Source organism: Tiliqua scincoides, chromosome 5 (assembly GCF_035046505.1).
Source record: "Tiliqua scincoides isolate rTilSci1 chromosome 5, rTilSci1.hap2, whole genome shotgun sequence".
In the NCBI taxonomy this organism is placed as follows: Eukaryota; Metazoa; Chordata; class Lepidosauria; order Squamata; family Scincidae; genus Tiliqua; species Tiliqua scincoides.
Window position 1 is genome coordinate 28,346,625 of NC_089825.1, and position 23,486 is coordinate 28,370,110.

The 23,486-nt window shown below is 42.8% G+C and overlaps 1 long non-coding RNA gene across 1 annotated transcript; it reads left to right on the forward strand.

The window, feature by feature from the left end:
• The first annotated feature begins 2,491 nt into the window (after nucleotides 1-2,491).
• Nucleotides 2,492-6,050, forward strand: LOC136654087 (uncharacterized). The gene is made up of 2 exons (XR_010794579.1): nucleotides 2,492-2,613; nucleotides 5,792-6,050. It is a non-coding gene; the product is annotated as an uncharacterized lncRNA (long non-coding RNA).
• The last annotated feature ends 17,436 nt before the right edge of the window (nucleotides 6,051-23,486 follow it).

A 23,486-nucleotide genomic window follows, 5' to 3' on the forward strand; every position in this document is an offset into this window, starting at 1 on the left:
TGTCCAGCTAAAATTTGAGTCCCTTTGGGGAGAAAGGCAGGGTAAAAATAAAGTTATTATTATTAAAAACTTACATATTCTAGAGATTAGAGTCTAGAGCATTACCTATGTTCTTGCTGGCATGTCTCCTGTGCATTTAACATCAGCCCTGAAACACTGAAAGTATTACACAAGTGAAGCTTTGCCCACCATTTATTTCCATACAAGAAAAACACTTCACTTGCTAATTGTGTCAGACTGCTGTTGAAGATAAAAAAAAGTAAAAACCCATTAAAAATTTTGCAGATTTATTTACTGGATTTTATTTGTTTATTGAACACCCTTGGACAGTGAATTTTTTTCTTAAAGCAGTTTTGCCTTTTTTTTAAAAAAAAAATGTTCATTTCCGATCGCTTTCTATGTATGTTGTATATCTGTTCTTTAAAGGGCATCTCTTGTCAAGAACTCTTGTACCTAATGATGAGGGATGATGAGAACATGCTCTCACTGAAGCATAATTGAAAATGAGGTTACATGACTATTGCTTCCTCCTTAAACAGACTCGCCTCTTGATATATTGTAACTAGAATTTGCTGAGAGGTTTTTCATATTAAAGCAGTTAGCATGGCTATATGACTGTGTTTTTTTAAAAAAACCAAACTAAATGGATCCAGTTCTGCTTTACAGTGCAGTAGATGTTGATGGACAGCCATAATCCTTTAACTCATGTTATTACTTATCTAGTGGGGAAATGAAATTGTCAGTACTGGTACACCTGCATATTTACAGAAGTTCTTATGGAGCTTGTGTTAAAGATTTGTTAAATAGGAAACAAATGACTGTGGAAAGCTATTTATGTTCTGGTTTGAAAAAAATTGAATCAAATCTTCACTCATTAGTCAAAGAGGGAGGGCAACCATGTGTTCATTGAATCAAAGTTGGAGGGGCCCGCTCATACAGAAAACCCAGAGCTGGGACAGCTCCAACAGATTCAACCAAAATTCTGTCTTCCTGAAACAAGTCGATTAGATCTAGTCCTGGGGCAGAATACAGCATGTCTTCTTCTCCTACGTTAGATAGTCCTTCAGGTATTTGGATGCTGGTATTGTTGTCCCCTCCTCTCTTCCCTAGACTAAACATACCCAGTTCCTTCAAGCACAAGGAGGACAAGAAGGTCCTCCAAGGGGATTCAAAGCATCAGCCAGGGCAAATGGCACACTCTGGAGCACCTATGTTGATGCACATCATAGGTTGCTTGCTTGAAAGTGCCCTCATCTCAAGAATATCCCTGCAGGTGCAAAGTTATCACATCTCTATAAAAAAGGAAGGCTAAACTAGAAGATAGCTCCCCTTGATGCTCCATATCCCTACATGTCACTTCTGCCTGTGCTGGACTACTATAAATGAGAGAGGGATGCTAGACAAGAGAGAGATAAGTTCAGCACTCATGAGTCTCAGATGTGCTAAATTAAAGGGGGGCAGGTCTCAAGGACTGACATCTCCCACATGAACTTGCTTACCAATTGAGATCTTCAGAGGATCTTCTCCAGTGTTCCCTGTTTTGTCCAAATCCCCTGTCCAAGCTTTCCAGAGGTGTTAGGTCTGCTTTTGAGCTAATTACTCCCCCAGTTCTCCACCAACCAGCAGTCTCCAGTCATCACAGTTCCTGTAGCCCACAGTTGCCCATTCACCAGTCAGTCAGTCCACTGATCAGTTTATTAGCCGGGTCAGTCCTCCCTCCTGCTCCTTCTACTACCCACAAACTCTTTCTGTTCCAGCTGCTGCTTATATCCCTGAGGACCTTGTTGCTTCTAGTGGCTGCAGCTGCAGCCACTGCAGACACCACATCCTATCTCCTCACAATATCTTCCACATTTCCACTGCAGCCCTACTTTCAGAAGTCTGGCATATAGCTACCAGAGAGTAAGCCTTTTCTGTGGTGGCACCCACATGATGGAATCCTTTCCCTAGATATGTTCACTCAACACCAACATCTTTATCCTTGAGGTGCTGATTAAAATTCATTTTGTTCTCTTGAGCTTTTAATAGGATCCAAGATACTTCAATGGTCCTTTTACCTGCTGCTTTTTTTCCTGCTGATTTATGTTTCTCTTGTTTTATCTTGCCACATGGCATTCTACTTACTGTATATTATTGTGCTTTATCACTGTTAAGCTGCCCTGAGGCTTTTTTTTTTACATTAAAAGGCAGGGTTAGACATTTTTATCAAAAAAAACAATATAAAACTTAACAAAAAATACCCTGAAATGGAATTCTTGCAAAAGTTTGGTTCCACTGTGTTCATTTACACATTTGCTACTTGGGGAGGAATGGATAGGGAGGAAGTAAGTGCTGGCTGGATCACCCATTAGAACACACTCACGGGGCCCACAATTGATTCTCTTTGCAGGTTTGATTGCACTGCATACTCTGAATATTTTTTCACCCAGCCCTTGTGTTCATCTACAGAGAACATGGATCTGGTTTGAGCCTTTCTTGGTGGCCTCTGGGCGGATACCAGGCTGCTGTCAAGCTTGAAAAATGAGTCCTTGCAATGTTAGCAGCCTTTAGTGATGATTTATGGCAATCTCCATTTACTTCCTGCCTTCACTCATTATGCCATATTTCTCCCAGGTGAGTAATTGCATGGGCTGATTTATCTGTTTGGATGGCATTCAAGGTTATGATAAAAATCCAGCTCTGCTATGCCATGAAGATCCTCAAAGTACCTCTTTTCACTATTTGGTGAGGGATTCCCCTTCCTTTAGCAGGAGCACAAAACTCACCACTGTGTGCAATCCTGTACAAATGTACCTGGAATAAACCCCATTGAACACTTACTTCTGAGTAAACATGAATAAGATTGTGCTGTTCAATATGTTAAGCTACTTTCAAGGCTCAACACAGCTTAACAGGATTAAAGAGGGGGAAAAATCAAACATGCTACATAATATTCAACTAGAGCAGTGGTTCTCACTCCTTTAGCACCAGGACCCACTTTTTAGAATGAGAATCTGTCAGTGATGTCATGACCGAAAGTGACATCATCAGGCAGGAACTTTTTAAACAATCCTAGGCTGCAATTCTACCCACACTTTCCCAGGAGTAAGTCCCATTTACTATCATTGTAAACAGCATATACAGAGTAGCCTGTTAAAAGTACAGATGTGTAACATTTCCCCAGATGCAGTCACATACCATGGTAGAATCAAGACAAATATATTAAAAATAAAATATTGAAATGAGTGGGGACCTGGTGGGTCCCGATCCACAGTTTGAGAAACACTGAGCTGGAGGATACAATTATGGTAATACTTCTCACTCTTTTTACTGCCTTAATTCCAACCACCAAAACATAACCCAGATAAGAAGAATGTCTATTGTGCCGACTCCTTATGCATTAAAAAAAACAAACCCTGAATCTTGTACAGGGGTTGCAGATGCTGGTCAACCCATCCCTGACATTTAGCACATGCAGAATTTTCAAGCACTTTTCTCTAGGCTGCTATTTCAGGGTGACTAGATACAATGGAGGACAGAGTGCCTGTACCTTGAACCACAGCATAGAAGAGGGAATTGTGGCAGGTACAGTTCAAAATGGAAGGGTTTAAAAAACTGTCCTCCATTATATCTGGTCACCCTGTGCTATTTGCTCTGAGGGCAGAAGCTATAAGGATTATTGGACCTCAACAAGTGGGGAACCCTGGCCTCTGAGCGGCCCGCTTGGAGGCAGGCTGTGCAGCATGGCCTCTCCCAGTTTGAAGAGACACTTGGCCAACAGTGTGGAAGGGATCGTCACTCCCAAATCAGCCTTTTCAGCCACACTAGACGCTGTTCGAGAACCACGTTTCAGAGCGCGATACCATAGTCTTTCGAGACTGAAGGTTGCCAACAACAACCTGTAAATCACTTTGTTAACTTTTTTTGTGTTGAAAAGTGTTATATATTTATCCTTACTAAGAATAACTACCTAGTTGTAAGTGAAAACAAGCTGGGCTTTCCTGAAGAGGGTGTAGCTGGAGAACTTTTGTTGAAATTTTTCCAGTTAAACTAGATCAGTTGGTTATTTTATCCTGACAGCAACCCATGTGAAAGCTTCCCCAGAGAAGTGTCTTTTTCTTTGAAAAATGGCCTTTCAAAAAACGGACTCACCTGAAAAGGAGGTGTCATCTTCTGACTTTCCTCTCTGCCTGACTAGCACACATCAGTGAGTCAGATACTGACAATAAAGGAAGACTCCAGAGAATTCAAACAGGGTACATGGTAATAGCTGCCATTGGAGGGTGCTATGGATGTTTAGCACAGGCTGTAAGGCTGCAATCCTATACATACTTGCCTGGGAGCAAGCCCCATTGAACACAATGAGACGTACTTCTGAGTAGACATGCATAGGATTGTACTGTAAGAGTAAGGTAGAATTTTAAAAAAACAACCATCTGAATAGGGGCCCATTCCTATCCAATTTTCCAGTGCCAGTGCAGCCATTCTGTTGGAGCATGTACTGCATCCTGCGATGAGGACACAGTCATCTTAAGGCAGTGGTTGAAAACCACTGTGCCATGGCACATTGGTGTGCTGCAAATGGTCCCCAGGTGTGCCGCAGGAATTTACGAGAGGGTCATTTGTTAGTAGGGCCATTGGGGATGAGAGCCCTCCATTAATAGCACAGTGTGCCTTGTCAATTGTCAAAAAACTGATGGTGTGCCTTGACCATTTTAATACCTTACCAGTGTGCCATGAGATAAAAAAGGTTGAAAATCACTGCTTTAAGGTAAGGGAATGTTTGTTTCCTTACCTTGGGGCTGCATTGAAGCTACACTGGTGCTGGAAAATGGGATAGGATTGGGCCCTAAGTCAATCCACATACTAAGGAAAAGCACATGGCCCATTTACCTTGGGACTGTACCAGCTTAGGGCCCAATCCTATCCAGTTTTTCAGTGCCAGTGCAGCCATACCAATGGGGTGTGCACTGCCTCCTGTGATGAGGAGGCAGTCACAGAGGCCTCCTCAAGGTACGGGAACATTTATTCCCTTACCTTGGGGCTGGATTGTGGCTGCACCAGTGCTGGAAAGTTGGATAGGATTGGGCCCTTAATATGCAAGTGAGGACCATATGTTTGAAAGTTCTTCTCATACAAAGATAGCTGCAATTCTTTTAACTCCTTTAGAGTTCTTAATTACGTTTGTCCTTGTTAAAAAACTTGGGTTCAAATCTTTGTATTCCCCCTTTGACTGAGCCATATCCACTAAACCTGGAAGTGGAATTTCAATTCCTGGTGAAACAGTATTTACATTTTTTTTTTTTAAAAAAACCTGTGTGCCAAAGCTGCATTGCCATATATTTTTATGTCCCTGAATTTGTGGTTTTCATTAATAGCCTTGGCTTATCATGATCCCATTTTGTACACCTTTTAACTGCTGATATTTTGGACATGATATGACATTGCCAGATGGTTTGAGTTGCATCCAGAAAATTGAGGGCCTTTATCAGACATTAACATATGTGGTGAGCCATGCTGAAAAGGTGGGTTTCAACAGCATGAGAAATTGCAGTGTCAGATTTTCAGGATTGTGAAAATAATAATCTAAGACCAACAAGTAAACTTGACCAAAGTGGGGCCCACTTTGGTTGCAATCCTAACCACACTTTCCTGAGAGTAAGCCCCATTGAACAAAATAGAACTTACTTCTGAGTAGACTGGGTTAGGCTCGTGCGCTTTGTCTCATGTTTCTTAAAGCTGAACTAGACATGATATAAGAGACACTTGAAGCATCTCCTTACATTTTTTTTCTTTTTCTCCTTTGTTTCAGCCACAGGATTGGGGAGGGGTCTGAACCTGATAGCAGCACCAGTATAGACAGAGGGAATGTACAATACTTTTTCCTCAGAATATTTTCCCAAGTTAATCAAAAATACTTACAAGATGCTTTTTTTTCTTTTTTATTATTTGGATCTGGTATCTTTTTCTCTGAAAGGAGCAACTTGAAGGGACATATTTAATCTTATGTATCATGGCTGATTAAATGAAACCTGCTTTAGCTGCATGTTATTAAAAACAAAACAAAATTAGCTGGTTATGATCCTACAGCATACCATAGTTAGTTTGTGCTTGTTCTTGTTTTTAGGGGACCTCTCTCTCCAACATAATAGCTGTTTCTTTGAATCAGATTTTTCTTTGGCACCTTGCTCCTAGTACCATGTCATGTTCTGCTTCATTAAACTGGAGGCAGTCTTCAAACAAAATTCTTCTGTTAGACTGTTGCAAACCAGGCTCACCTACTCTAAGCTCTGCTGGGTAGGACTGGCTGGTTCCAGTGGTTTGCGTCTGAAATTAATCTTCTTGAAAGGAATTGCTCACTCTCCCAGTCAGGTAGAAGAATTCTCTCCTAGCCTTTTCTTTTTCCCTGATGTGCTAGTTTTCTATGAGCAGGGAGTATTTAAAAAAAAAAAATTGGGAAGAATAATTCAGGCCTATGATTTCAAACTACAGTTTGTCATTTTCAAAGTCCATCATCCACCACAGCATTATGGTCTTAAGCACACTTAACTATGCATTGCATTGTAGACACCACATATAGCAGAAAGGGGCCCAGCATTGAGCAGTGTGCCATATGTGTACATGGTATTTTTCTAGCCTACCTTTCTGCTGCAGTGTAGAGAAGTAGAGAATCAGCCGTTTCTCCATGTGCAGGTGGAAATGCTGATCATGCATGATACTTTTTGGAGTCTAGCCTTGGTCAGAACTTTAGACAAATTATTTAAATTTTTAGTTTTACTTCCTTGAAGAAATCAAGCAGCCTCTTGAGACACTTGACAAACAAAGACTGATCGCCTCTATATTCGACAACTTGGCAACAACTTTGGTCTGTACTGTCATGTAGCAGTAATATATTCTCTTCAGAAAATGCCAGATGTAATTACACTCATGCGATTGGAAGGCTGATCCCCACCATACAATCATGTTTCTGCTTTTCTTCCCCTATCCCATTGCACATCTGGCTAAATCTCTACCCCGGCACATTTGGCTCAGAAGACAAACCCTGTTCCCCATGCTGTGTTCCAGCAGCTCTTACTTTTCATTCACGCATGCAATAAACATACATAAACATGATGCTAATGCATTTCCCCCAATAGAGCATTTACTTACTTGCTTCATCTGTCTTTGATCTTCCTCTGCTGGGAGCCAATGAATAAATAATACTGTTGATTAGGAGCAGGAAACAATCTGGTGGGGTTAGATTCCTCTGAGAGGCCTTTATGGCATTTCAGCTAACTTGGAAGATGGAGTCCTGTTGTGCTTCCTTCCAAGGAACAGAGCACCCCTCGGTCCATAACTGGAGTGAGCTGGTTTCTCATGGCAATCTGTATTAGAGACCAAAGGACAAGTCCCAATAGCTTGGGTGGAAGTGTTAAACACTTAAATCAATCCAATACCAGTGAAATTACTCAGCACAAAAAGACTGTAACAGTGAGGGAAAAGAAGTAGTTGAGCTTTTAGTGAAGTTCACACATTCCACCCCAATTCCTCCCACATTCCCCCCCCCCAGCCTTCTAAAAGCAATAGCTAAGGGAGCGACCCCCACTCTGGTCTCCCTGTAATTCAAGTACAATACAGTTATGTGAGCTTTTCCATTGATGTTCATAGGTTCGTTCAGCATTACTTACAGCATAATGCTATGTGTGTCTACTCAGAAGTAAGTCCCAATGTGTACAACGGGGCTTACTGCCAGGTAAGTGGGAATAGAATTGCAGGCTCACTGCCCAGTCCTGAGCTGCCTGGTGCCCAGAGGAGCAGCGACACCAAAATGGCTACCACTGCGCCCTTTGGGCTTCGGGCAGCCACCACCATCTCCTCAGGGGAAGACCCAAGCCCCGCAGTGGGGCTACTTAAGTCTGTGCTGGCTATTTTGTTGGCATAGAGTTGAGAGGGCACATGTTGGGCCAGGGGCCCAACACAGGGTTCTAGATCCAGCGGATCTGCTCTGCCAGTCCTGCCCCCTCCCGTCCTGCTCTGCGATGCTCTGAGAACGGGGTTAGGATCTGGCATAACAGCTGGGTCCCAGCTCCTCCTCCTGCTACCTGCCCACCTCCTCTCCGCCCACCCCAGACTCCTGCATCAGCCGAGCAGACACAACCCTCTCTTCCAAAGTCGGCATGAGGCTGAATGCAGCCTCCAAAGGTCAGTACTTGTTCCTGTGCCAGCCGAGCCAACTCTCAAGGAGATGCAAATGTGTTTTACAGCACAGTTGTGACCCTCCTGGGCTGGCGCAAGGTACTTGCGCCAACCCAAAATGCAGTTAGGATTGCAGCTTGGAGAGGGAAAAAGTTGAGACTACTGCTGTCTCAGTACTGCTGGTGTATTTAAACACAAGTGACCAGGGACCATTCCTTGCTACCTTCTCAGAATCAGCAGTCACTTTGTTGTTCTCTCTCTTCTCCCACCATCTGACAAATGGGCTACCTCAGAGGCCCTTGGGCCATCACAGGAAGCTCACTTCCTGAAGGGGAGTATGCAAGAAAGCAGCAATGGCATGAGTAGCTCAGTTGGATGACTTGCACTGCCTGCTGGGTTCCAGAGGCTGGCTGGATAGGGCTCCAGAGGCTCCTGGCCATTGCCCAACCTGGCTGACTCCTGGTGCTTCCCATGGCTGCTTTCAACAGTCTGCAACATTCTTAGCTTTTCCTGCCTTATTTGAACTCCTGTTCTCCAAAGTAAATCACACATTTCATTTTCTTTGGAGGAAGAACAATCGGATCACAAAAATGCACCTAGAGTTGACGAAAAAGAATGGTGGCTGTAGGAGACGTTAGAGGGCTGCAGAGAGATGTTTCTGGAATCTGCTCCCTTGTTATGTCGCACCACATTCATTTGATCACAATTTAAGAATATTAAATTGCATTCCCACCCAAATCAATGTAAACTAAGCCAAAACAGATGTGCTACCTCCACTTCCATTCCACCCTCCTCCAGCTCTAGATTTTGCACATGTTATTCTTTTGGATGTGCTACTGGGTGATCTGTATCACACTCAGCCTGGGAAAACTTGCTTCATGAGCAAAGATGGACAGCTCCTCAGAAAATGCTCAAGATCGGCAATAATCTAGGGCTAATTTCATGGATGTTTTCCAGGGTGATTTTTTTCCTCCCCTGATCTTCTGTTCTCTTCCGAACAACAGAGCTTCTGAAATTTCCTATTTAACATCTTTCACATTGAATCAAGAATACACTGAACACATTCCCTGCAGCTGTTGTTGGTCAAATTGCCCCTCTGGAGGGACCAGCAGATGAGGTTGCCTCATTTGAGATGGTCCAGGCAGAAGGTTTTTGCCCATGGTCCGGCCCACACTCGAGCCTGAAACAGGAGAGGTTGTATTCCCTCCCCCACTTACCACCTCACACACAAACACACACACACATGAACAGAGGCAGAGCCTTTAAGTGAACCCAGATGGCTGGCATAAAGGGAGGAGGCATCTTGGAAAAGTGCCTCAGGGATCTCTGTTTGCTGTCATCTTGTTCTGCAGGCCAAGAGCCTTCGAGAGGTCTGTGTTGTTTCTTAATCTGGGATCACTGCAGTTTGAGCTTTCCCCAATTTCCTTTTGGAAACGTCACACGGCCATCAGAAAGATACCCCAAGATTGATTTGACTGAAATCAAACATTTCCTTCTGTCCTAGGAGGCTGAGTATTATATATATATATATATATATATATATATAATACTATATATATCTATATATCTATATCTATATCTATATCTATATATATCTATAATATTATATATATATCATTATATATATATAATGTATATGTATGTGTATATGTGTATATGTGTATATGTATATTCACACACAGGCACACATGCAAGCCAGATCTCAGTTGATATAGTATATATTTTGTGTATATGCTTGTCCAAGTTGTTTCATTTGTGGGTCAAATAAATTAACTGGCTAATAGGAAACACTGATTAAAAAAAAAAAAGCAATATGGATGTAGTGTATGCTGATAACATTGTTAAATTAGAGGATTTTATTTTAGAAATCATGCAAGCATATATTTTATCTCTTTATTTCTCTATAAAAATATGCAAACAATTACCTGGCTTTGGAAGGTGTAATTACAAAGAGGTTCATCTCTAAGAGATTGCTGTTATGTATATCATTCTTTAATTGAAAACAAGCTTTAAAAAAAATCATTTATCCCTCACAAGCCGGTCATGATCTAAAAGGGAAGCATGTAAGAGTTAACAATGCACATTTCATATAGTCTGGTGAGGTTTTTTTGGTGGAGGATATTATTCACTTTATAATATTTTAATATTATATAATATTATATTCACTTTATAATAATATAAAAAATTATATCATTTTATTATCTGTTCTGCACCAAGAACATTGTATCATCAACTGATAATAACATAGCAAATGCCATTTTCATTCATCTTAATACACTGAAACCACAAGCCTGAGCACAATTACCTAGGAGTAAGTCCCTCTGTCCACTTATGTAGATGTAAGTTCCATTAAACACAATAGGACTACTTGTGAGTAGATATGTATTGGCTTGTATTGTCACTCGGCAGAGAATACTAACGATAAAATACACCAGCTTAAATGATAAAATACACAGCACACATTACATACAAGCTTCAGTTGCTAGAAGTGTGAAAATATTTTGGGTGCCATGTGATCAGAGGTAGCTTTGGCTTATCAAATATTTTTGCCTTACTCTCATCTTTTGTCAGCACTGCTGCACCAACAGGGGTGGGAGGGGAGGATAGGATTGGGTTCTAAGCAGGATATTATGTAGGTTCCTAAACAGGGCTTTTACCATAGACATGCCACAGGTCTTTCCTTGATCTGGACTATTGGTTATATCCAAATACATTAGATCAGATCCCCCCCCCCAGGGGGGGGGGACAATTTTTGGATGGAAGAAAGGAAAAACAATTGTTAACTCTGATCTAGATAAGTGAAAACCTCTTCACCTTAACATCCTGGCTTATGGCAGCTGTGACTTTGAGCTAGCCTGTGCTAACTAGATGCATTAGTTCTCAATTAGAATGTTTGCACATTATGACACAAGGTGGCATGTTGATTTTTGGCATGTAAGAGTTTATTTTGCTTGATATACCAGGTCTAAATAAAAACTGCTTATATATGATATTGTGTAACATTTGGTTATTACATGAAACTAAACCAAATTGAACTCAGTGGTAAGGCAGGATAAAAATCTTTTAAACAAGCAAACAAACAAACAGACAAACAAACACACACACACAAATATGAATAGTATTCAACAGAGCTGTGTGTCACTGAACTAAATGGCCTTGTTGCATTGCCATTCATTAGAAGGTTATATCTACGCCAAAGTCCCCAGGTTGGATCATTTTTTTTTAGCAGGTCTGGACAGGAAGCTGAATGCTGAGGGCCACACTGGAAATATTTTGAGAGGGCAATACTGTTTGCATACTTAAACTGTGGTGAATGGGACTCTCTCACCCTAATAAAAAGCCCCTGTGTGTATGTAACATGGGGCTGGCTTTGGATGAATCAGCTGGGACAGCTTCTCCACTTTGACCCTGGTTACCTGCACTTTCATGCCATCAGCTTAACTTGGATGTGTACTGGAAGTTCCAGAGTGATGGGCACTTGTCCCTAGCTGAACAAAGGGCCAGGAGGAAAGCACCAACATCCTGCTGTGTTTTGTTTGGCCTTGTCCATCGGTCAAGCCCACCCCCTTTACCTTGGCCCAGGGAATGTCCAGGAAGGTGAAAAAAAGGTTTCCTGCCTTTGGGCAGCAGAATTCTCACCCCACAAAAGCTGACTGGTGCACATTTTGTTCCAGTGTGTACTGAATTATCCTGAATCTTGTTGACGTGCCCCTATCAAATGGGAGGTGAATATTCAACTGAGTAGTGCTTTCTAGGCAGGGTTTAGGCTCAGGGAGCTGCATTATTTTCTGTTAACTCTAAGTGCCATTTTGCTGATTTGACTTTGCCCATTTCCTGTTTTAATGACTATCCCAGTTTACAATAAGAGGCATTCCCTTTCTCCATAATTCAGCATCAGTGATAATATGAGTTGGACATTCCTTCAGTTACCTAGGATGTTTCTAGAAGCAAGTATCCATTTGACTGAAGTGCCACTGAAGAAGTTGCTTCTAACATGTGTGTGTGGGCAACCTTCAGTCTCGAAAGACTATGGTATCGCGCTCTGAATGGTGGTTCTGGAACAGCGTCTAGTGTGGCTGAAAAGGCTGATTCGGGAGTGACAATCCCTTCCACACCGGGAGCAAGTGCAGTCTGTCCCTGGTCTGTCTCCCTGGCTATGGGCCTTCCTTCTTTGCCTCAGTCTGTTGACCAAGTGTCTCTTCAAACTGGGAAAGGCCATGCTGCACAGCCTGTCTCCAAGCAGAATGCTCAGAGGCCAAGGTTTCCCATCTGTTGAGGTCCACTCCTTAGGCCTTCAGATCCCTCTTGCAGATGTCCTTGTATCGCAGCTGTGGTCTACCTGCAGGGCGCTTTCCTTGCACGAGTTCTCCATAGAGGAGATCCTTTGGGATCCGGCCATCATCCATTCTCATGACATACCTTTATATTCAGGAAGAAAATGTTGATCCAGTCTGGACCAGGGTTTGTGAAACAACCATCAAACAAAGTTTCCAATTTGGATCCAAACAGTGAAACTGGGAAAGGTGGGTATTTAATCCTTCTTCTCATGGCATTTCCTTGATTGAAGTAATTGTCCTGCTTGGAGAACAAAGACAGGTTCTTGTATTCAGTGTTTCTCAAAGTGTGGGTTGGGACCCACTAGGAGGGTCGCAAGTCAATTTCAGATGGGTCCCCATTCATTTCAATATTTTATTTTTAATATAGTAGACTTAGGGAGCAATCCTAACCCCTTATGTCAGTACTTTCCAGCACTGGCATAGCGGTGCCAATGGGACATGTGCTGCATCCTGCAGTTGGTGTCACTCACGGAGTCCTCGAGGGAATGTTTGTTCCCTTACCTCAGAGCTGCACTGCCCTTATGTCAGTGCTGGAAAGCACTGACATAAGGGGTTAGGATTGTGCCCTTAATGCTACCATGGTATGTGACTGCATTTGGGGAAATGTTACAGATCTATACTTTTAACAGGCTATTGTGTATATGGCTTTTAACATTGATAGTAAATGGAACTTACTCCTAGGTAAGGGTGGGTAGGATTGCAGCCTAGGATTGTTAAAAATTTTCCTGCTTGATGGTGTCACTTTCGGTTACGACACCACTTCTGGTGGGTCCTGGCAGATTCTCATTCTGAAAAGTGAGTCCCAGTGCTAAAAGTTTGAGAACCACTGCTGTACTCCATCTGTCCATTCCTTAGTGCAGGGATGTCAAACTCATTTCACACAGAGGGCTGAAGTTAGCATTCATGGTGCCTGCTGAGGGCCAGAAGTGACATCATTAAACAGAAATTGACACCTTTAAACAGATGATGGCCAGAAATAAGCACTTTGTTCTCACATAGAAACTCTTAGCCGCAAATGACAGACAAGAAAATTTGCAAATCTTGTTCAAGAAATGAGAGAGCCCAATTATTAAGCGGGGAAAGCCCAATTATAATGGGGTCTGGATAAATTGCTTCTGGGGGCCACTTTTGGCCCACAGGCCTTATGTTTGACACCCCTGCCTTAGTGGGTATTAATAGCAGCTTTGGGAGTGATTGGCAGAGCCAACCATGGAGTTTCCCTCACCGCATCAGAGCGGAAGCTGTAGTTCAGTGGTTGGATTCATGATTTGAATGCAGAAGGTCCCAGGTTCAGATCAAAGCACTTGAAAGTATGGCCAAGAAAGAAAGCTGTTTGGAACTTTGAATTGGTTTAAGTCAGTGGTGAGCTCTTAGGAGTGCCATGGGATGTCCCCGGTGGTCTCTTCTTCCTGGCTTTCCCAGGTGCTACCATCTTGGATCATGTAGAATCTTGCACAATTTTTATGAGATCTCACATGATCCAAGATAGTAGTGCCTGGGAGAGCTGATAAGAAGAGGCCACTATGAAAGAATGGCACCATGACCACAGTAAGTTTGGGAACTGCTGGTTTAGGCTATCAGACTACCTGAACTAGATGCATCATTGGTCTGACTTCTTCGATTTATCTTTTACTTTTAGGACTTACTGACCTGGTGATACCAAGTTTGAGGCTATGTGTAATCTACCACCAGTCTCTGCTGAAGATTCATGTTGACCTGCCTGTGCAATAATTTAAAAAATGCAGCTGAAATATAAGAAGCATTTAACAAGCAATTTGACAAGGTATCTTTCCCCCCCCCTTTCAGTGCTTCTTGTTTTAAAAATTGATGTGTATAAAAGAGAAGAAAGGCTATAGTCCATCAATGACTCAAGAAGTTAAGTCCTTCTCTAAATGGAAACTTTTTATATGCCACCTCCCTTTATGTATCCGAATGGCATACAAGAAAAATGGCTTGTGGGTTCTGACTGGTGCCACAGGGATGAGAGGCTGCACATGGCCACAGTTCTTCACTAAGGATTCCTTTGTTCGCTCACCTCCCCAGGGTGCATGTTCCATGTGAGGCAATGACAGTTTTTGTTATCGGACAGACATATTGGTTTCAGTGACAATCACTCCCTTTAAAAAAAAAAAATTTCTTATGATCGTCTCCATCTAGGAAAATCCAGTTCTTAAAGCAAAGGAGGGGGGAAAGGGGAGGTGTATGGTTGGGGAGAGAAGGGGGAAGAGATAACATGTTCTGGCAACCCAGAAGTTAAATAGATGACAATCTGTCAATCAACTCTGGAGGGGTTTTGAATCAACTAATGCATGAACTTTAGCGAAACACTTTGCTCTCTTGGACACAAGAAAGTCAGTCCCTTTAGGCAGTTGGGACTTGAGGAATCTCTTATGGCAGTGGTTTAAAGAAGGCCATTTGTCATGAAATAAAGGAGAAAAAGGAGGAAAGGGCTAACTAATCAATTTCTTCCTTCCTTCCGAACTCAGAGACGCATGTGACTTTAGTGGAGCCAATAGGTTATGAGAATCTGATACAGCAGTTTCAAAGATATGCTCCTTAGCAAAGACCACTGGGGTAAACCATGTCAGTCCTGATTTCTGCAAGGCTGGTGATTTAATGCAGGCCCAGGGCTTGAAATTCACACCAGCTCTTTGTATGCTGGAGTCGAGCAGATAACAAGCTCAGTACATACTTCCTCTGGTTGTCCCCCCACTGGCTGACCTGCTTTTCCTCAGATTTAAAATCATTTGCCAGGTAAAAATAAACTTTTCAGAACCTCCATGTGAAAAATGTACCTAGCCATTCGATCCTTGTAATTTGGAATTTGGGAGAGAAAGTGCAGCAGAGCCTAATTAAATTATATCATAAGCAGCTTAAGTTGCGGTTTTGCCTGGGTTTCTGTTGCCCTTATTTTCATGTGCCTTTTCGATAGTTGGAAGTGAGTTATTAGGTATGCAAATTAATTAGCCCTAAGTGGAGATGACAAAACAGAGGCTGGTGGGATTGTGCAAAGTCCAGTCCATGCATATTTGAGCTTCACATCTCATTTTATGCAACCCCCATCAAAAGTTAGTTCGAACACCAGTCAATATTTCTGGTTTGGGCCTGTCACTGAAGGGGGGGAAAATGAAGGTGTTTTAAGGTTCTGCAAATCCTCATCTGTCAGATTGTAGTTGGCTAAATGAAAACAGGCATTAGCTAGGAACTGGGTGTGCTTTGAATAACGACATCGAACTTTGGCTTTAAATCGTTAAGACATTATCTGCTATTCACTAAAATGGTTGTGCCCAAGGAAAGTGCTGATATTTTACTAAATAAGCCTTTTGAAAGCAATATTCATCACCATCCACTGGGAAATTTAGCAACCATGGTGGGGAAATTTTGTTATCTATTGTTATCACAAGAAATACCTGAGAGCAATAGAACTATTGTTATCAGAAGAAATACCTGAAAGAAATTTCAGTCTAGAGAAAGTTAGAACCAAACAAGAACCATTTTCTCATTCCTATTGCTCAGAGGGGAAGCACATTCTTTAATGTAATAGTCCCAGGTTTTTCCCCCCCACCACCCCAGACATCTCCAGGCAGGGTTGGGAAAGACCCTTGTCTGAAGGGTCTGAAGAATCTGAAGATTCACTGCAATAAATTTGGATGATACTGAGTTAGGTTTTTTCAATGGTCTGACTCAGTATAAGACAGCTTCCCAATGTTCCTTTTGCTATCGAAACCATCCTATTAACTTTTTGTTGTTCAAAGTAAATAGGTATCTGTGATGATGATGATGATGATGATGATGATATGACAGTTGCTAGTCCATGTGCCTAATCACAGGACTGACACACAGCCCAATCCTATCCAACGCTGGGACAGCAGGGCCGCATGCTGTATCCAGTGCTGGAACTGAGCAGGTTGGAGTCTCCTTAGGATACAGGAACATTTGTTCCCTTAACCCATGTTGAATCCCAATCTGCCCATTGGGGCTGCTTGGATCTGTGCCAGTCTGCAAATGGGGCAAGTCCGAGAAGCCCCATCTCAAGGGGAAAGGCTTGGGAGAGAGAATAGGAAATGATGGCGGCTTCCAACAATCCCACCCCCTCCCAGGTCTTATCCTCCCTCTCCCTGCCCTCTGCTGCACCTGTGGCACTTGGAGCAGTTCTTTCTTGTTCCATTGGGTGCAGCTCTGGATCCAGCTTTGGCAGGACAGCAGAGATCTTCCCACCGGCGCTCCTTACTCCCAAGGTGCTGCAAATGTGCTTTATGGCATGTTTGTGACACCCTAGGCCGGTGCAATGGCTGCTGCACTGGCACTAGCCAAGAGTAGGACTGCACCATCCATCATGTATAAAGATAGGAATGAGGGACTGAATTTAACAGAAACATATGGATGAGGAAGCTGACCTCTTTACCAGACATGTACAGAGAAGGGGTGGGTCCAAACTTAACAGCTAAAGGATCACGAGGGTGAGGAATATAATAGCCTCCCCCACCCACACTATATAGCTACTCTCCTTGAGCTCTTTTCCCCACCCACAGTTCCTCTCCCCAAGTACTATTTTCACAGCCAAGAATTTGGCTCTTGTTTCTAGTATCAGAGCTTGCTTGAAGTGGAAAGTGAGGGATAAACTACGGGCAGGCAGAGGCTCCTGAACTCCTCACCCACATGCCCTTTTTAGTTTTTACTGTGAAAATTGAACCCAACCCCATTGGTCTGATGACCAGAAATGGACTGATAGCCAGGAAAAGAGATTGCAAAAAAATAGCTGCTTGCTAGGGAGGTGCCTCCTCCCACCCCCTCTGGGACAGCCTATGCCAGTCTGTAACTGTTCAGTGCACTTTTGAATACAGAGTATCATTTCCAATACCACAAGGATAAACAGTGCTGCTGTTGTAAAGTGATTTTCCTGTCCTAAAAAAAAGGCAGATGGAATTTCAGAAACGTTAACTAGTTTATGGCAGCGTGATGCAACTGAGCCCAATCCTATCTAAATCCAAGTGCAGCAATGTATCGGTGTGGGCTATGCTACATCCTGTAGGGAACTTTTTGGCTGCTGGAGGTCTCCTCGGGGCAATAGGACATTTGTCGGAGTATCCTCCGGCAACTGCAACAGGTCAAATTGGACCTGCACCAGCGATATCGCTGCACCCCGTCGCTGCCCCATTCTATTCTCCTCTACCTTCTCCCACACTTGTACTGGACTTACCTGCTCTGGAGGGCCTCTGACATTCCACTGGGACCACTAGGAAGTCTTTGGCCTTCCCACTGGCATGCCTAGGTCATGTGCTATCACAAAGCACTTTATGGCGCCTTTGTGACATGGTACACCAGTGGATGTGCAAGGTGGAAAAGGACCATATCTCCTGGGCCTGCAAAACACTTTACGCTTGCTGAATTACACTAGATGATAATGATGACGAAGATGATCCTACTTTTCAACAAAAAGTTCTTTTTCTGTCTCTGAACAATGCTGCTTTCTGTCCTCAGCATTTGTTATGGGAAGTGCTAGAAGAAGGCTAAAATTTAAATGTGTTTTTTGTCTTCAATATTGCTTCATATCTGTATGCTATATATTGTGCCATGCCCATTATGGAAGCAGTTCTCAGTGGTAACCACTGCCCTGTGAGCTGTGACTGGTGCTTTCCCTGCTGGTTTTCTGGTGCCAGTTGAAGGCCTTTCTGTTCAACAGGCTACTGTTGATCTGTTAAGCGGGTACCTTGTTGTCTTGTGTACTCCCTGAGGTCATTGTGTGATAAAGGAAGCTGGACTAGATGGGCCTTTGGCCTGATCCAGTGGGGCTCTTCTTATGTTCTTATGTTTTTACGTCATTGTGGGATTGCAATCTTGCTTGATCCTCCAGTTCTTCTTTTTATGTTCCTTGTCTTATGCTGCTACTAATGATCTGTGTTTTAAATTTTCCCTTTTGTGAGCTGCCCTGAATCTTAGGAGAAATGTGGGATGTGTGAAACATTGACGAATGCCTTCCAACATACGGAGTGCATGGCACACAATGTAAAAGTCAAGTGATTGCTCCTGCATGTGGATTAACATATAAGTGCCTCCTGCCTTTTGTAACTTGCTCCAACGGCCCTCAGATTTATGACTCAGTTTTGAGAACAGTTTCAATTAAGCATTTTTTTCTTAAAGAAAGGGAGAATTTCAGACTGTTAAATCTTTGTGGCCCATGTACAAATGAATCACTCTGTTCTTTGCCTCAGGGCTTTGACCATTAGAAGAAATGAATGAAATCCTGGGGGGGGGGGGGGGATGAGGCATCACAAGCTAAAAAAAGAAACAAAAGAAACATGCTTCTCCTTGTGTAATTAAAAAATCAAGAATGAATTATCTCAGCATATCTGAAGATGTACAAAACTAAATGGAAGTGGAGCAATTCAGTCAATATCTTGACTGAATAACTCAATACAATACAATGTATTGCCCAAGGAATGTATGGACTTTACTGTCTCAAGAGGTGGTAATGTTTCTCTGTTTAGATGGGCTTAAAAGGGAATTAGGCAGATTCTTGGTCTGTCTGTGGCTGTTAGTCATGGTCTCAAAACAGAACCTCCAGGTATAGAGGCAGTGTACCAGGGAATATAAGTGCTGACAGGTAACCATGAAGAACGTTATTGTCTTCTTGCTGCCCTTGTTGGGTCCTGGGAAGTATCTGGTTGGCTACTGTGGGAAAGGTCTTAAGGGAGACATAGGGGAGACTTTCTGCTCCAATCCTATCCCCTTCCACCGCCAGCGTAATTAGTGCTGTGCCAGTGGAGGCTGCTTTATAGCAGTCACAATGCAATCTCCACTGACAAGCACAGTGGGCCCACTGGTGGAGTGGCCAGGGTGGCCTCCCAGATTGTAGCAGACTTATGGAGACCTGACAGAGCAGGTAAACCAGCACAGGGAGTTGGAGGGAGGTGGGGAGGGGGTTGAATGGCGTAGGGGCTGGGCGGAATGGTGGAGGGGTGGGCAGTGATGGGGACAAGGAGTTCCCTTACCCCAAGGGGTCCTCCAGGAACCAGAAATCCCCTGCAGGTTACAAGGGTAGCCACACCAGTGCTGCTGCATCCCCCGCAGGAACTTAGGATTTGGTAGCCAGTGTAGTAGAATTTGCTCCAATCTATCTTAAATAGTATCTAGTCCTATCATGTAGTGGCAGCTGTCATTAAAAGCGTTTCGTTCCAGAAATGCCACCACTTTTCTGGGTGGTGGTGGTGAAGTACGTATGAAATACTCAGTTAAGGCTGTGATTTTCTCTTGACACATAATAATAATAATAATAATAATAATAATAATAATAATAATAATAATAATAATAATAATAATAAATTGTGTCCTGAACTTCTGATCAGTCACTTCTCTTCTTTCCAAGTCACCTTATTGAAATGCAAATATTAGCTCTGCAAAATGTCATCCTTGTGCCTTTTGATTCCAACCTAGCATTTTATTACGGTTTCATAATTGCTTGTGACTATCAGCCTGTTAACCATAAACACAAAATAACCCCAGTGGTCATAACGTTTCATTGTCATCTTAAAATGCTTTAAATCAATTACAATTTTCACGTCAACATTAAAAGTCGAATTTTGTTTTTTTAAACAGGTTTTCATAACAGTGATTATGGATTGCTGTGTAAGGGCAGGACTACCTGTTCCAAGTCAGAGATGGGTGCTGTTTGGGTAAGTAAACTCCAAAAAGCCCAGGGCAATTGGAGAATTGAAGGAATTACAAAATTACTCCAATGTGTTCACCCAAAGATGATGTGTTACTTTCACAATTCAACTATAATTTCAAATACATCTTCCTAAACATTACTTCAAGCACTTGAGTGGAGCTCATGTTTTTGCAAGGGAGGGCACCAGGATGCAGGGCTGTTGTTGTGCTCCCTAAGGAATCTGGTGGGCCACCATGAGATGCAGGAAGCTGAACTAGATGGGCTTTTGGCCTGATCCAGTGGGTCTCTTCTCATGTTCTTATGTTTTGTGCTTATTAAATAAATAGTAGCAGGATTGGAGGCCCCCCCCCCAATCATGCTCCTCCTCTTCTATTTTCAGTTAGACCTTGGTATCCACGGGAGATTCATTCCCAGACCCCCTTGCCCATCTGAAACTTGCGGATAAGTGGGTCCAGTCCAAGATTACCTCCAGTCATGTCCTGAGCTGAGGTCTGCAAATGCCATGCAGCCTCTACGGGTGTCAGAAAGGCCTCCAGAGGTGCCAGAGAGATGGGCCTCAGAAATGCCTCTGGAGGTACCCGACAGTGGCATTACTAAGGGGGTGAAACCTGCAGGTGATGCGCACAGGGGGCATAACATGCACTGGGGGGGGGTGACACGCTAAAATTGCAGTTTTTAGGAATAATACCAACATGTTATAATATATACCATGCAATGCAGAATTTACATCAGAATGCAATGAAAAAAATGGAGTGAAATATCTCTATTCTATCAAAAGTTATGCCCAAAAACAGAAAACATGAATGCAACTGTCTTATGTAACAAAAATTATGTTTCTTTAATTTGAAATGGACCAATGAAACTGATTGTTCAAAGAGCCCACAAGATGTTATGAGACAGCATGGAAATAATAAGGTGTCAGAAAGGTGATACCACTAGTGATCAAAATCACTAAAATCACGGTTTGTAGGAATAATATCATTATGCTATATATACCATTCAGTGTGTAATGTACGGCAGAATGCAATGAAACAAACAAACTATTCTATCAAAAGATATGGCCAAAAAACCAGCAGGGGTGGGGCAATGGTAGATTACCATGCCCACCACCCAGGTTTTTGCCCCGCCCACTGCATGGGAGGAGTTAACATAAGAACAGCCCCACTGGATCAGGCTATAGGCCCATCTAGTCCAGCTTCCTGTATCTCACAGCGGCCCACCAAATGCCATCATGGGGGTGATGTGCTAGCTTCCCATACTGGGTGATGCAAACCCTAGTGAAGCCACTGGTACCAGAAAGGCACCTCTGGTTTTCAACAAAACCGGAAGTGGCTTTCTGACACTTCTGGAGGCCTTTCTGAGGCCTCTGCATGGCTTCTTGCAGGCCCTAGAAAGCCTCCCAAACACAAATAGACAACACCTCCAGTTGTGTCCAGGAGCTCAGGTCTGGCCCTCCACCATGGGAACCCACAGGGAGGTGAATCTGAAAATCCTGTATCTGTGGATTCAGATTCAGGCCAGACCTGTACTTTTCCCCACAGGACAAACAGCATCCACTGGATCAGGAACATGGCAGGGCAACTGGTTAACCCACGCGTCCATGCTGGGATCCTAGCCCATGTAAGGCCCATGTAAGGCTCTAATTCAGCTGCTATTCACTGAATGAAATCCAAGCATGTGAGCCTCAGTAACATCCTTAAGGTAATGTCTAGTTGAGCCATACCCTCCACACTTAGGGTCTTGTCAACTGTACTTGAGTATCTTTCATTAAACTTGAATATTCTCCTACTCATAACACATTTGGAACACTATATGAGGTTGGCTGAAATCCGTGGAGATCATTAAAAATACCTCATGGCTATTAAATTTAAGGCCTTCTAGGGCTGTCTTGCACATGCCCCCATAAGTTAAGGTTGATATCAACCAGGTAGAGAATCTTTTCAGTAAGGGAAGCCATTGGAGAAATATCCTTCCTTAACAAGTATGGAATTTACCAAGACAATGATCATGCAGAAAAAAAACTTAAGATATTTCTGTTTTATGAAAGTTTGGATAAACTGCAATTCCCACCCCCATTTTCATTATTTCTTGTGAGCCACTTTGAATACAGTTTTTAATAGAAAAGTGGCCTAAAAAAACTTTACATCAACCCATAAAATGTTAATACTGTGAACCATATGTCTTGGGTGTTTTTTTTAAAAAAATTATTTCTTATTGTGTTATGTGTTCCAATGATCAACATTTTTATAGCTTATATGGGCTTATAAGCCAAATGTCAGTCCATAAACATGGAACGGTACATAGTGCAAATAATACAGAAGAAAAATAAAAATGACTTGTACATAACTCCACTGTGCATTTTGTTTTACAAATACTGTATACCTCATTTATTTGTGAGCCTGTGATCCTTGCAAGTCCTCTAGAAGCCACAGAATCTTTCCTAAAGGCAGACAGACCCTTCTGTCACAGTAATTGAGCTATTAAATGTCAATACACATGCTGATGAGAGTCAATTAGTATTTAAATCAGATACAGTAACTCTCTTGTCCAATGTAAATGACATGCAGCTCCTGTGGAAGACAACTGGAAATGTCACCTTTGTGTTGAAAAGGCTGACATTTTATGGAGTCATTTCTGTCTCTTTCCTTACCTGGGCTGAATTAAAGCATTGGTATATAGAAATTGCATGGCCTGGAGGTCTTGGATGTAAGCAGCATGTAAAAGGTATTTGTCTGGTCATGTAAATGAGGACTGAGGGGAGCCATTCCCTTCAATTGTCCCTTTCAAGAGATGAATGTTTCAAAAGAACATAGGCTCATAAGATAATTCTCTCTCTCTCTCTCTCTCTCTCAAATCCATTAACCAAGATGGTCAGTAGCATAGCTGGGAGGGTGGTACCTGGGGCCAGGTGACACAATGATGCCCCCCCACATCATTGTGTCACCCCCGCACTTGCACAGTCACCCCTGTGCATGCATAGCCCTGGTCCATGGCTCTATTTGGAGCTGTACGAGGCTGATGGTGGGCAGGAGGGCCCATTTCACAGCATTTGCCATGCAACAATGGTGAGCACTATCACCCCCTCCCCCCAGGAGAGATGGTGGGAAACTGCCACTCTGCCATGGGGGGGGGAATGGATGCCCCCAGCCCCTGCCTAGCTTCTCTACTGAGGGATTCAGCAAAACCTCTAACTACTTTAAACTGCAACTCAACCAGAGTTTCTGTCTGCAGCTGTCCTATTTGAAGCATTCAGAACTGAGCTCAGTCAAAAGCAGTGAGGAAAGATTATACCAAAGGCAACAAATACAGAAATGAAAGGGGAAGAA